Source organism: Lissotriton helveticus, chromosome 10 (genome assembly GCF_964261635.1).
Source record: "Lissotriton helveticus chromosome 10, aLisHel1.1, whole genome shotgun sequence".
NCBI classification, from domain to species: Eukaryota; Metazoa; Chordata; class Amphibia; order Caudata; family Salamandridae; genus Lissotriton; species Lissotriton helveticus.
The window spans coordinates 1,210,221,371-1,210,236,921 of record NC_136071.1 but is presented as its reverse complement, the minus strand read 5'-3'; the positions used below and the strand labels follow the sequence as shown (position 1 = coordinate 1,210,236,921).

General features: G+C 43.9%; 1 pseudogene; it reads right to left on the bottom strand.

Annotated features, from left to right (window-relative positions):
- Nucleotides 1-3,169: 3,169 nt before the first annotated feature.
- Nucleotides 3,170-15,551, bottom strand: part of LOC144784215 (uncharacterized) — an 82,590-nt pseudogene continuing 70,208 nt past the window's right edge.

Sequence of the window (15,551 nt, the reverse complement as noted above, 5' to 3'; positions counted from 1 at the left end):
ATATTTGTTTGCTTCTGATTTTTTTTGAGATTCTAATTCCTGCCATAGATATTTGTTCAAATTGTTAGCTGCGGCTTTCATTTTGATCCGATACCACTCCTTTAGGCATGAGTAAAGCCGTCCCAAGCTTTCATTCTTTAGTCCAAACTCTAAGCGAATTTGTGCTGGTGAAGCAGAGTTCGGCAGTTGTAGTACCTGTTTGTAAGTTTTGGTAATTAAACTGTTTAGGAGAACGGAGTCCTTGCCATTCATTGCTACACTAGCGTAGGCTAGGGTTGGAAGAGCTTTGTTGGCAATCACCGTAAGTAAAGGTTTTAAGGAAGGACCTTCCAGCTTTTTCGATAGAGTACTAAGTGCAAATGTTAAAGCTCTTGATCTATATGTTAAATAAGTTTTCTGGGCCTTTAAAGTGAGCTTGTCGTCGATGTAATATCCCAAATATTTGTAACTTGTCACCCTTTCCAGCTGTTGTCCTTCTAGCCAAACATTGTGTGATGTTATATGCCGATTGGTAATCAGCATTGTTTTAGATTTTGAGAAATTCAGAGCCAAATTATTTGCAGACAGAAAAGCTGATAGAACTGATAGCTGTCTTGATAAGCCAACCTTTGTCTGACTCATGAGGACGATATCGTCGGCGTAAGCCAGATGTGTCAATTGTAGGTCGCCTAATTTTGGCGGGTGGGCGTTACATCCGTTTAGCATTGCTGAGAGGTCCGAAATGAATAGATTAAACAGATGCGGAGCCAGGACGCATCCCTGTTTTAAGCCAGATGTTGCACGTACTTTTTTTGATAGTCGTGACCCATCTCCTAGCCTTACTTGCGTCCAGGTGTCGGAGTAAAATAGCAGCAGACCCCTTAGTAAGTTTTCAGGAATCATCCAGGCTCTTAATTTCGCCCATAATAGGTTCCTGTCCACACTATCGAAGGCTGCTTGGAGGTCAATGAAGCACAAATTCAGATCCTGTTTGATGCGCTTACATTTTTCCGCGATCATGGAGATGGATAAAATATTTGTTATAGTTCCGATCCCTTCTCTGAATCCTGTTTGGTTAAGTGGGATCAAGTCCCTCTCTCCTGACCACTTTACCAGATCAACTAATAATAGCGATGCAAAGTATTTGGCTTCCACGTCCTGCAGGGCGATTAATCTGTAGTTAGCAGGGTTTGATCTCTCCCCGCCCTTATATATTGGCATTATGATGGAACCGTGCCAGCTCTCAGGCACTAGGTTGTATGTTTGAATGTCTGCAAAAAGTTTCTCAAGCAATGGGCTCCAGTATTCCGGTGCATGTTTAAAAGCAGCTTGCGGTATGCCGTTTGGCCCAGGGGCCCCGTTACTTTTGCCCCTCTTGATTATTTTCATTATCTCCTCAACTGATTTTTTTCCGTATAATACGACAGAAGTTGGGTATTTAGGCTGGCTAGTAATTGGTGATTGACTGGTGTAGGCTTCTTCCAGTGTCCTTATTTGTTGATACGATGATAGCTCTGTATTCCCGATGGCTATTGCTCGGTGAGCTTTAAACTTGGAGGAGAGAAAGGTGACCCAATCGGATTCCTGGACATTTGAGGTCAATACATTGCGCGGTCTTGTTAATTCGTTTACAATTTTCCAGAATTTGTTCGAATTCGAAAGCTTTGAGCTAAACAGCAAATTAGTCCAGAAATTGTCGTTAGCCTTCCTTTTGTGTTCCCAGACCATCTTTTTATATAGTCGCCTTTGCGCGTAAAAAGTGTCCCACTGCTGCGCATCTTTGTCCTGGATCTGTAGCTTCTTTTGAGTTCTTCGCAAGGTCCTCTTTAGTTCTAGTAGTGTTTTCGGTAGTTTATTGTGGAGCCTTACTGTTTTGGCCTGTTTACCCGGTAATTTCATTTTTGTCATCAATTTATCCAGAAAAAGATTCCATGCCTGGATATTATTCTTTGGCTCGTCACCCACATCTTTCATTGTGGCCTTTATTGTTGAAAACCAGACCGTTTTGTTTGCTTCCGACCAATTAATGCGCTTTTGGTTAATTGTGCTTAGGTGGCCCTCCAGTATATATGATGGTTGGAATCTTTCCGTACGGAGGTTAAATTTAATGTGCTGCTAGTTGTTGTATACTTGACTGTATCTATTAGCACAACACTGCTATCGTCAGGCCTACAAAACGTTTTCGTCTAAATGCCATTGATGACACAGTTGTTGTGCATACCTTGCTTTTTTTAACATATGTATGCTATAGAAGTTCTCTAATGCAACTTGGAAGTTTTTATCTATTCACTGTTTTTATGTCTTGCTCGTTTATATTAATTTTTACTGTTGCTGGCACCTTGCTGATGTGTACTTTTATGGATATTTTATATCCCAATACAGTTATTATTATTATACACCTCACAACTTCACATTTCACCCAGCAATGTGTGCAGAAGCATATTAGGAGTCAAGAGCCTTGATCAATCAATCAATCAATCAATCAATCAGAGGGTCTTGTAGAGTGTGGCTTGTTACCCTGGGGGGTCTCCAGGCACTGGGGTACTGTGAGCCTTGGTTAAAGTGTGGTGGCATTTGAAGAGTCAGGTCTTGAGCTGTTTCCTGAAGTTGAGGAGAAGTGCAGGTGGAGTGGGAGGTAGTTCCAGGACTTTGTGGTGAGGTAGGAGAAGGAGTGGCAACCGCAGCATCTCCAACAGATGTGGGGTATGTGGGCCAAGGTGAGAGAGGAGGATCAGAGCTCTATGGTCGATTTGTGGAATGTCAGGCAGTTGTTGATATACATGGGTCCGGACTTGAGGTGGGCTCTGTAGCTGTGTGTGTCGTGTTTGAAGAGGCATCTTCCTGGATGGGCAGCCTGGGGAGGGCGCTTGGGTGGGGTAGATGCTGTTTTTTTCTGGGGAGATCAAGGACAAGTCTTGCTGACAAGTTCTAGCCTGTCTGGAGGTGGTTTAGGAGCTGTTTGGTGGTTCTGGCGTAGAGTGCATTGTCGTAGTCGAGTTGGCTGGTGATGAGGGCCTGGGTGACCGTCTTCCTGGTTGAGACAGGGATCCCTCAGAGGGCGTGGAAACAAGTGGAGGGGATGGTGTTGATGTGTTGCCTCACGGTTAGCTGGGTGTCTAGGATGATTCCGAGGTTGGATGAGTGGTTGGAGGGGGTGGGTGTGGGGCAGAGTGTGGTGGACTGCCAAGTGTCACTCCACAGGAGGGCTTGTTCCTGAAGATGACAACCTATTTCTTGTCTGAGTTGAGCTTGCACCAATGCCCTTCTCCTGTTCCAAAGAAGACTCTAAATTACCAACATTATTAAAAAGAAAAAAAGATTATAAACAATATTGAGGAATAGAATGTTATAGACGTATTCTTAGCAACCAACTTTGCATTGTGCTAAATGTAGGGGGCAGAACTGTATCAAATGTACACATATTTGGTGCTGTTCCTCTCTCCCCAAGTGGTACCAAAATTTAGGATGCCTTGTGCCAATATACATGCTCTTAAACTAGAGAGGGCGTGTGCTTAATGTTAAGTATAGTGTTTTTTTGGAAGGAGACTCTTCCTGTAAAAAACACTGTGCTTTTGCCAAGTTGAGCACTTTTTGAAGTTTCTATTTGTACAGTTCATCGCACATGCGAAGTTGAAAGAGGTCTGAGAAATGAAAAGTTTCCTTAAACGTTACTCCTTCTTCTTGCAGGCAAACATTTTGGGTTAAAAGTTGTGTTTATCGTTCTAAACAAATTGTGATTTGAATCCAAATCCATGGATTGGTGGGCTGCCCCATTCAAACAAAGAAGTGCAAAGCAGCTCAAAGCACTAGCATTCATTACTTCAGGACTATTTTAAAACACAAATGCAGCTTTGTACTGTACAGTAATCTCAAATCAAGCATTTGGAATTGTTTGCATCAAAGGCTTGATGAATAGCTGCAAACTGTCTTTAAATTATAAACCTATCCTTACTAGTTGGGACAGGGGCTCAGAAGTGACTTCATACTGACAAACAACACCGTACAAAATGCCTAATTAGGAAATGACTTTACCTCTCGGGGAATGACATCAAATGTGCTCTATGTGTGTCATATTATATTTGATTGACATATATATTTAGAATTAGAAAGTGACTCTCCTACCTGCCATGGTTGGAAGTCCTTCTCTAGACTTTCACTCCCTGAGGGATGTCCTGAGTGGGCCTTGGATGAGATCATGTTGTGTAAGGCGTGAGCCACGGCGTAGACCGCAGTGTGAACACTGTAAGTAATGTAGAAATTGTAAGCATCGTACTTAAGGGGGTGCACATCTCTCATTGTCTCGTTCCCTGTACAATGAGGGTAGTAGGCGTCATAGACAAAAGTCCTATTCAGCAAATCAGGAGAACAATGGAATGTTAGCACCCAAAGCCACACAACCATGTCATTGTCTGAGAAATGTAAAGGGTTCACACTGTACAAGAATTCTGTCAGTCCAGGAATCTGTCCCTTAGGAGTGGAAAATTCCAGTGCACCACTGAAAATATTCATTCCAGGGTCATCTATAAAATCTTTCAGATGTGATGTGGCTGCATAAGTGATCCAAACTATAGTAGGCAGATTTTGCAATTGGTATAGGATGACTGGAAACATGTAAGCATGTGAACAGTGAACTATCACCACTTTGACAGAAGAAACACTGATTGTTGAAATCTGTTCCCGCTCAAGGTACCAGGCCTTGGGGACTCTTAGTAAGAAGGCCACACAGCCCCCACTGTTGCTGATCTCTCTCTCCAGCTCCTCACCGGCCCTCCTGCCACTGTCATCATCTGATGTCAGGATCCCAACCCAGGTCCATCCAAAGTGCTTGAGCAGCCGGGAGATGGCACTTGCCTCGTGGATCTCATTGGGTACAGTGCGGTAAAAGGATGGGAAGCGATGTCTGTCACTGAAGATTGGATCCATGGCACCATAGCTGATCTGAGGAAGACATAGACATGAGCTATTAGACCTATTGCACCACCGTGCACTAAAGCGCATCAGTGGCCGATGGCCCATGCCTCATAGCTCTCATTCAGGACAGAGCTGTAAAAGGATGGGACATGACACCTATCATTGAAGACTGGATCCATAGCACCATAGCTGACCTGAGGAAGAGATAATATTAGATATTAGACTTATTGCACCACCCTCCACTTAAGAGCATCAATGGCCGATGGTGCGTGGCTTGTGGATCTCATTGGGGACAGTGCAGTAAAAGGATGGGAACTGATGCCTGTCATTGAAGATTGGATCAATGGCACCATAGCTGACCTGAGGAAGACATAGACATGACCTATTAGACATATTGCACCACCCTCCACTAAAGAGCATCAGTGGCGGATGGCCCATGCCTCATAGCTCTCATTCAGGAAAGAGCTGTAAAGGGATGGAAAATGATGCCTGTCACTGAAGACTGGATCCATGGCACCACAGCTGACCTGAGGAAGAGATAATCTATATTACTATTATAAAGGAAGAACTTTGAACCTTTGAGGCGGGTAAACACGGGAACCACAGCGCCAATCTACACACCCGATACATCGTTGTAATTGTCAGGGTGTGCAGATGGACATAGGCTATATAAATTAAAAAAATATAAGTTATTTAAAAAATGTACGAGAAAAAAGAAAAGTAGTCCCATGAAAGTAGCGCCGGCCGCGACGTGCGTGCTGACATCAGGAGCACGGGGAGGAGCGGCGTCCAATAGCGCGAGGAGCAGCGGCGGACATGAGCGCGGGGAGGAGCGGCGGACAGGCGGGGAGGAGCGGTGAGGAGCGGCAGACAGGCCGGGAGGAGCGGCGAGGAGCGGCGGACCGCTGAACTCAGGAGTGCGTGGAGGTGCGGCGGATGAGGTAAGGCACCGGGGGACCCTCGGACAATGTCGGGGCGGACGGGGGCCCTGAAGCCAAGGTCGAGATGGACTGCTACTCCGGGGGACCCACAGACAATGTCGGGGCGGGCGGGGGCCGGGGCGGGCGGAGGCCCTGAAGCCGGAAGCCTGATTGCTTCCGGACAAGGTCGGGACGGGCTGCTAGTATTAGATATTAGACATATTGCACCACCCTCGACTAAAGAGCATCAGTGGCCGATGATGTGTATCTTATGGATCTCATAGGGTACAGTGCAGTAAAAGGTTGGGAACTGATGCCTGTCATTGAAGATTGGATCGATGGCACCATAGCTGACATGAGGAAGACATAGACATGAGATATGAGGCACTTTATATAGCGATGGGTATTTCAAGGTGTTTTTCACAGAAGTGCTCAGTTTTTGCACCTACAACAAAACCCTTCAGTTCCAAAGTGCTTCTCATTCCAGTACCAGATGTCTTCTACCTCCTCACGGTGAAATGGACGCCCCGCAGAAACTAATCATGTTTCCTTTTAACATTTTTGTTTGATTGTGCTGTTTGCTGTTTTTACTTGTGTTAAGGATACAGCCTTAAAAACCCCTGCTAAGTGAATTGCTGGAAATCATGCACTCGGCACTAAAAATCTGCACTTGGAAATTACGAGCCAGAATATCAGTTGCTACTTAGAATAACCAGCTGCTGATAGACTGTTTCACATTTGGCTGAAGCAAGGCATTTTCGAATGGGCAACTATTTTTACCCCTGCCAGAAGAACTCCCACTAGATACATCTTGATAGGTGTAGTTTATTTTGCACACCCTGTATCCCACCCTATGTATTGGGAGATGGGCTTTGGACACGTGTACAGGGCACCCAGAGGGCGTGCCGTTGGCAGGCTGAAGGCATATCATCTGTCCTCACGCATTGCCACATGGACCGCACACACCGCCTGCCCCTACACTGGTTCTTCCTCGCAACACAGAGCTCTCCATGACCTCAGCACTCAGGTAGAGTGGAGAAGTTACACAATAAACTTCTTGCCCCCACTTCACTTGAAGGGAAAACATGGCGGCCGGCTAGTGGTGGGTCGCGGGTGATCCTGGAAGCGTGCAACAAAGTTGATCCGATTCGGAAGGCAAGCAGCGGTGCAAGTGGTGACACTTGCCTTTTTTTCTGATATTAACCGAGCAGGTCTCAATGTGTGATTCAGCGAGAACTTAAGGGGTTTTGAGCATTCCAGAGAGCTATTGGAGCTTCCACTGAGGTAGGGAGTGTGGATCAGCGAGGTAGCAAAGCAGCAAGGCTGGAGGCAGAGTCTGAGAACACGATGGAGCAGCCGTGGAGGAGAGTGGCACTGGGGTTGCGGAGGGGGTGTAGTGCTGCTGTCAGGGTCCTCTTTCAAGGTGGCGGTCGAGGAGCCAGTTGGCATAGTGGGGCCAGCGAGGAGCATGCTTGTAGGAGTGGAGTGGAGCATTCATTGTGTGCTAAAAATGCTGAGGTACAGTTTTCCCCTTTTCTTCAAATGGCCCAGGAGCAGGGGACTAATGTAAAGAGTGGATGTAGTGTTGGTGAGGTGGCCGGGCTACTTACTGGTTCTTCAAGGTATTCACTGAGAAGTGTTGACGGATATTTCCCCTAGGTCAGGAAAAAAGCAGGGGTGAATAAGGTGGAGGAGGAGGTGAAGGTGGTGAAGCCCATGGGCCGATGGTGCAGTAAGGGGACCAAGGTACCTACCAAACTGGCAAGAGGGAGTTCTTTGGAGCGCAAGATTAAGGTGACACCGCCCCTTAGGACTTGTTTTAAGGCATTTTAATCCCATGTCAGCAGCAGTGGCGGAACTTCAACAAAAACAGAAGTATAGTGATTATTCAGGAGGTGGAGCAGCCCTGAGGGGATAACAAATCTGGAAGACTGGTCTGCACATTTAAGCCCAAACCGAATTCAAGTGCTGTCTGTTGAGATGGGGGGGTAGTGGGAGCAATAAGGGATGAAGTTAGTCTGAATGATCCAGAGGGTAGTTTTAATCCTCCAGCGGAGTCTATTTCGGAAGAAGGAGGGAAATGCAGGTATCGGATGAGGTGCAAAGCAAGTCAGTGCCCGGGAAGAACTATATATTGGGGCAAGAGGCTTTAGGGGAAGAGGGAGCAGCCTCAGGGAGTCGAGATCCTTCAATAGGTACATTGGTCAAAACCCTTGACCCTTGCGATGCGAGGAAGATTCAAGACTTCAGAGCTGAATCAGAAAGTCATCAGGTCTGCATGTGAGGTGTTAGAGAAAAAAATGGATGACCTGAGTGGAAGAACATTGGCGGTAGAGGGCAAAGTTAGGGACGTAAAGGAGGAGATACAGACTAACAGGAAAGAGATCGAAGGGCTTAGTGGTAGGGGGAGAGAGCAGGAGGAAAGAGTAGAAAGATTAGAAAACGTTCAAAGAAGGAACAATTTGAAGGTTTTAAAAGTTCCTAAGGGTAAAAAAGGAGAAGATATTAAAAGCTTTGTGGTTCAGTTGCTGAAAAGTGAGCTTCAGCTGGAACAGACTGAGGAGGAAATTGCCAGAGATATTTAGAGGATACATAGAGACCCTTTTAGATTAAATACAATTATATCTAAGCCTAGGAGAATTCTTGTTAATTTCCTAACTTATTGCTTGAAGGAAAAGATCCTAGCTAAAGTTCTGAAGAAGAAAGTGTTGGAGGTGGATGGAGTAAGAATTGAAGTAAGATCAGATCTGTTAGTAGTACCAGCTAATAGGCAGTGGGAGCTGGGGAAAAGAATCAAGCCGCTAAGGAAGCTAGGTGCTTGCAGTGATGTGGAATAATATGATGCACTCCTTTCTGTTTGTTGAGGAGGTTGATGGCTTCATTGAACAGCTCAAGGCTGGGATTCGTTAAAACTTCGCATTTTGGGAAGCAGTACGATGAGTCTCTTGGTCATGTGGTATATTTTATAGGTAAAGATTTACTGCTTTGTGTATGTTTCAAATTTATATGAGGGTGTATAGGTGTGCATGTATGTGTGCTGCATGCTGAAGGGTAACTCATCGGGCTTTTGCCATGGGAAGTTGGTTAGGGTTTTCCGTGGGGGGGGGGGGGCGGTGTGGGCTGCACAGGGAGGTGGGTTTTTGGGGTAAAAATGTCTCATTTGTCTGGTTTTGTTCATCAAAAGTTTGTGGGCAGAGAGGGTTTTTCGGAGATGACAGGGAATGGATTTAAGGAATTTAAAATTCTGTTGTGAAATGTAAAAGGTCTTTGGGTGAAGAGTAGGAGAGATAAAATAATGCAATATCTGAAGGACTCTCCTGCACAAATCATTATTCTACACGAGACACACTTGACAGAGGTCGAGAGCAGGGCACTCTTTAAGGCGCAGAGATGGGTTGCACATGTTATGTTATGTTAATTTATTTTTCTAATGCGCACAGCTACCCAACAAGGGTTTCCCAGTGCAGGCCATAAAAGAGACTCTGGAAATCTGAAAATTGGAATTGTTGAGTGAAAAGCCAAGTTTTTAATTGCTTGCGAAAATTGGGGTACAGCTTATCCTTCAGCAGTACATCAGGTAGAGAATTCCACAAAGTTGGCCCAAGAAGAGAGAAGGAGTGTCCTCCCATTCTCATTAATTTGATCCTGGGAATTTAGAATTTCTATTCTGGGGAGGAGCGAAGCAGGCGAGAAGGATGGTAAGAGCGTACCAGAACTTGTAGGTATTTAGGAGCTGAGCCAATCTTAATTCTAATCATATAGCACAGGGCTTTAAATTTAGTACGCTGTTCCACCCTGAGCCAATGTAATTCTCTCAGGGCATTAGCCGTACGGGACATTCTAGGAAGTCCATACAGCAATCTGGCAGCAGAGTTCTGCACCACCTGAAGCTTACGCAGCACATACCTGTTTGAACCCAGAAAAAGGACATTGCCATAGTCCAGGCGAGATGTTACAAGTGCCTGGACTACCGTCCTTTGTGTATCAACCGGGAGCATCCAAATGATTTTTTAAAAACTATTTTAGGATGGTAAAACAGGTGGCTGCGGTTTGTACTGCCTATTGTTTCATTGACAATTTATTGTCAATAATAAAGCCTAGATTGCGGACCTGAGAGGAAGGCGCGGGTAAGGGCCCCATTTCAGCTGGCCAATGTTGAGGGCCCATACAATTTACATGAGGCAGACAGCAGTTACCAAAGGGGTTGCAGTACTAGTTAAGTACAGCATGAATAGTTTGATATCAGGCAATGTTTTGCGTATTACAGGAATGTGGCTAATAGTTAAGCTAAGAGTTCTTGGGCAGATCTTCAATCTGGTGGGTTATTATGGTCCAAATCAGGATGACACAGGTCCGTTGGATGAAATAGCAAATTCACTTTTGAGTTTCTCTCGTCATATGATTTAGGCAGGGGACTTTAATACAGTTTTGGACCATAAATTAGATAGGTCTTTGAACAGTAGAGCGGCTGTAAACCCCAAGATGTCCGATCAGGTGAGAGGCTTGATGACGCAGTGGGGTCTCTGCGATATATGGAGATGTAAGGTAGGCTCCTGTATGGGTTTCACATATTACAATAAAAAATACAAACACAGGTCAGGATAGACTGTTTTTTGGTGGACCGCGCAGTGAAAGATTCTGTTTTGAAGGTTAAACATATTGGGGTCACCTATCAGATCATTCAGCTATCTTTCTTCAGATGAGGGTGGAAGAGGAGATTACTAGTTCAATATGGAGGCTGGATCGCACAATTTTGGCTGAAGCTGAGACGATGTAAATTTGAAAGAGGAATCCCAGGAATTTTTTGAAAGGAATCAAGGCTCAGCTAAGATTGGGATTGTATGGGATGCCTATAAGGCCTATAAGGCCTACTTAAGGCAGACTAGGTGTTTTGGCAGCAGCAAAAGGCGAATCTATCATCAAAAGGTGTTGGAGTTTAAAGAACAGATTTGGAGGCTGGAAGTGGTTTTGATTACTGCTGGGAGCCATGAAAAGGAGATGGACGAAATATAAAATTTAAAAGTGAATCTATCAGGAGTTCTGAGAGATAGAGTCAAGGAGAAATGGGAGTCCAGCCCTCAAGCACAATTTGAATATGACGAGGGCTGTAGCAAGCTTCTAGCTTGGAAGGCAAAGAATGATCAGGTCAGAATTTTGATTAAAGAAATCAAATGTGAAGATTCAGGTGTGCTCCTTAGTGATAGTAGAGAAATTGCTTCAGCTTTCTATGGACATTTTGGGGGGGTATATAAGGAAGATCTTATAGTTAGAGAGGAGGAGGTGATGGAGGTGTTGAACAGGGATATCTCTGTTGAAGAATTGGAGGAGGTTATTAGAGGGGGCAAAAAGGCAAATGCTAAAGGGACATATGACATTCCAGTTGAGGTTTATAGAACTTTGGCCAGTGCCATAATTCCTGCTATGAGACAGCTCTTTAATGCCATCTTCCTTTCAGGCTCTGCTATGCCAGACTCTTGGAAAGAGGGTAATATAGCTTTGATTCCTAAGCCTAGAAAGTCATTAAAAAATGCTGACTCATACAGGCCCTTTTCTCTTTTAAATGCTGATTACAAGCTGTTAACAAAAGTCATAGCAAGGAGGTTAAATGGGATTATGTTGAATATGGTTCACGAAGATCAGAAGGGTTTTATTAGAGGAAGAGCATTATAAGGACCTCAACATGGAGGGAGCGTAGAAATTACAACTAGAATTGATCAAATTCCTATTTCTTAATATCTTTGCACAAACAAATTACAATGATTACGGAAAGTAATCTTTCAGGCAAAAATATTGAAGTTCATTTTCTTTATTCTGATGCTTTTGTAGGTGTCAGTCAGCTTCCAGAAGAAATGTCATCATTTTTTATACAATAATCAACAGATAACAGCCAACGTGTTTCGTCCCCATCCGGGGCATCATCAGGGCTGTAAATAAGGAAAAAACATATAGCGTCACATAAAGTCATATCACATTGAATGCAAAATCCCAAAAACATAATTTCTCCAAATTTTATACTTTGCATTTGGTGTATGCTAATACTAATATCATATCCAAAACAGAAATAACACCATTAGTTTTAGTGTCATTCTGTTGAAATACTTGTTTGATCTGGCACCCTGGGCATGGTTTTTCTTGACTTTTTTTGCTTTCTGACCTCCTCTTTTGCTGACTTTATTTTTGCTGGTTTTAGGATTCTGGGCACTTTACAACTGTTGGCTAGTGCTAAATTGCTTGTGCTGTTTTCCCAAAACAAGGTAACATTGGCTTATTCACAATTGGCAAATTTAATCTACTTATAAGTCCCTAGTAAAGTGTACTAAATGTGCCCTGGATCTGAAAATTAAATGCTACTAGTGAGCCTGCAGCACCGATAGTGCCAAGCATGTGTAAGGTCTGTTGTTGCAGAGCCTGGGTGTGCAGTTTAAACTGCCATGTTGACCTGTCAAGATAATCCACATTATATGCCTAAACCTTCCTTTGTGATATATATACGTCTCCCCTGAGGTTGGCCCTAAAAAGCAACCTGGACAGGCTGTAGTATATTTCAAAAGTAAGATAAATACTTTAAAGTTTTATATGACCAATTTGAATCAATAGTCTCTGCTCTTCATTGGCATTTTTCCCTTCTCTTTTTGTTTTTACACTTTTCAAATTTCACTGATTGGCATTTATTCCCCTAAAATAATGTCTCCAACTCACGTTCCTGTATCTGCACCTGCAACCATGGAGTGTGAGCTGGCCCAGTTGGAGAGTTAGACCGCCCCCCAGCTCAAAACCTTCTGCAAGTGGTTTAGGGTTTCCAAGAGGGGCTTCACCAGGAAGGTGGAGCTATAAAAGTCAATGAGGGCCTGTTTAGAGGGCCCAGGAGTTATATGCGACCCCAGAGGAAGAGGATGCGGTGATAGAGGATCATGACATAGAGCTGGATTCACTGGCGAAGGGAAACATCCATTACAATGCAGTTATTACAATGACCTACCTTTACAACGCAACTGTTACAATGCAACTGCCTTTACATCGCATGCCATTACAATGCATGCCATTACAATGCATGTCACTACAACGCATACCATTACAACTGATGCAGCACTACTCTGGAAATGTTTTCTAAAATCATATCACCTTTCCCCGAAGTACCGAATCATATATTTACTCATCATTGGGGCCGATAACACTGCGAGTTATTCACAATTCACTTTCACCCTACTTCATGGATCAGTGAGATTCAAAGGATAGCTGCTGGATCATAGCGGAGTGTCTATATTAAAACTAAATATTTATATTATTTACACCTGCAGTTTAAACATATTTTATCATGGTTTATTAACGAGACATTTATTCAGACACACCACCATCAGGGTCGACAGATCTGCTAGTAGAAATTAGGCTAAGGAAAATACAAGACCAGCTTAATTCTCCATTTATCTCATTTTTATTCAAAACAAAAGTTAGCATGTCTGTTCAGTTTATTTGCTTTATATATTTTCTTTATTCATCATTACTATATATATATAGTACTGCGCAGTAGCTAATATCTGTGCTGAGGAGGAAACTGCCCAAGAACTCTCTGAATCTTTTAACTTTTTACAAAACTCGGGAAGCAGATTGTGCACAAATTTATCGACGAACAGTCGCTGACCACCTTCTCTGCTCATTTCTTGACCACTGTGGTCGACAAATGTTTCTTCAAACCTGGTGAAGAAATCTGACACCGTTTCATCTTTCTTATGCTTACACGCAGACAATTTATCCCAATTCACACGCATCACAGGCATTAAAGTTTTCATGTAATTAATAATCCTACCAGGGAGGTCTGCTACTAAAGGCTCGGATTTAGCACCACCAACTTGTCGGTCATCTGCAGCCGCAATATTAGCCCATGAGTCACCTAACTCCTGATCATGATCTGCATGGCAAATCTTTCTCCATAAAGGCTGTGGAACAACGTTCCCAAACAACATGTCTATGTCAGCTAAATTCATGACGCATGAACCTGCAGTCTGTGACAACTCTTTGTAATACCCTGCAGGATTCTTACGGGGATCATGCAATGTCTGTTTAAGGGCCAAAACTTCACCTCGCTTCCATGGAACATGTACCCACACACACTGAAAGTGTGCTGGTATAGCTGGGGGAATATTATTATGACCAGCTGCTACTTCTTCCTTCCATACCGGAGGAACTTCTCTCAAGGGATATTGTCTTCCCTTCTTTTTAGCAGAAGAATCAGACTCAAACAACGACTTAGAAACACCTTCAGTCCTAAGCGACAACAACGTCGCAACTGCTTTCTTAACATCTGAACCCACAATTGCGCCTTTTGAAAACTCGAACCGTACATGGCTCAACTCGGGCGGATTAGAGTCCAAATCATTGTCCTCTAAATCTTCACACAGGAAAACACACATTTTCTCAAAAACGTATCTCTGCTTCGATGTTTCCCACTGGGTGAAGACATCCATAACACATTCTAAATCATATTTTTCCGGGTCAGCAACCCATTTATGTGCCAAACAATTCAACGTTTCCTTCTCCCTAGAATCAGGCAGTTGACTACGCAACTGCTTGCGCTCTGTGTCAGGAGTTACACTCGCTGCACCAAAGAAAGGATGTAAAAAACTAGCGACAGTACTAGCCACTCTCTGACGAACAGAAGGAGAAGTCGATGAAAAGACAAGAGGGAAAGCAGGGTGAGACGAGGCAGATGCAGAGGCAGTGTCAGGAGAAGTACCAGGAGTGGTAGTCGTTATAGTAGTTAAAGTTGTAGGAAGTAAAGGCAGAGCAGATGTCAAAGTCGGTGGCCCTTAAGGGGGCTGCACCGGAGAAGCAGGAGCCAACTGAAGAACAGCTGGTGGGTGCTGTAGAGGAGCAGGAGGCAATGCAACCACGGGTTGCGCAGCTAAATGTTGCGGAGGTGCCGTAGCATTCTGCGCATAAGGGGGTGGCGAACTTAACAAATGCGACATTAGGGGATCTTTTTCAAGGTCTTTTGCTGCATCTTGCTGAAGAGGCGGCAAAACTGGATAGCATTTATCTATCACCATTTTACGTTGCCTGTGCAACTGCTCACTCATCTGTTCTACTTCGTTATCTTTAAACTGCATAGCAGCTTGCATTATTGAAATACCCCTTTCTCTCTTATTTTTCTTCGCTAATTTAATTTCCTTCTGTTTGGCTTCCTTACGCCATAGGCGGGCTTTCTTCTTAAAAAGTTTAACTTCGAGGTTATCTAAGATTTCCGTGTCAAAGCTACCATATTGGGGCCATTTTAAAACACCATATTTTCTGGTGTATTTTATCCACACTTTATTGTATGTGATGGGGCCTACTCCATGTTTCACATATAATTCATAAGTTGGAGTTCCAATCGGAGGAACCGGACACGAGTCCTCCAATCGGGGATCCCTATTATTACAACCAAGACAAAACAAATTTCCAAATCTGCTAAGACCAGGCATCTTCGCTCTCTAGTCTAGCTTCAAACTTCAAAGGATTATCGATTACGATATTCTCGTGAATACACGAGTCCTTTGGCTTTGGCACTTGCAAGTTCCAAACAAAGTGATCCCAAGGGGATACCCAAACTAAGACCAACTAAGGACTGGGAGACGCTCCACTTATACTTAACTGAGATATCGATGACGTCACCAGAAGACTCGTCTATCGTTTCGCTCTACCAAACGTCAAGGGTCCAAATAAGGGCGATAGCCAGGGCAGCAGTCCTTCGTAGCCGTCGGGAAG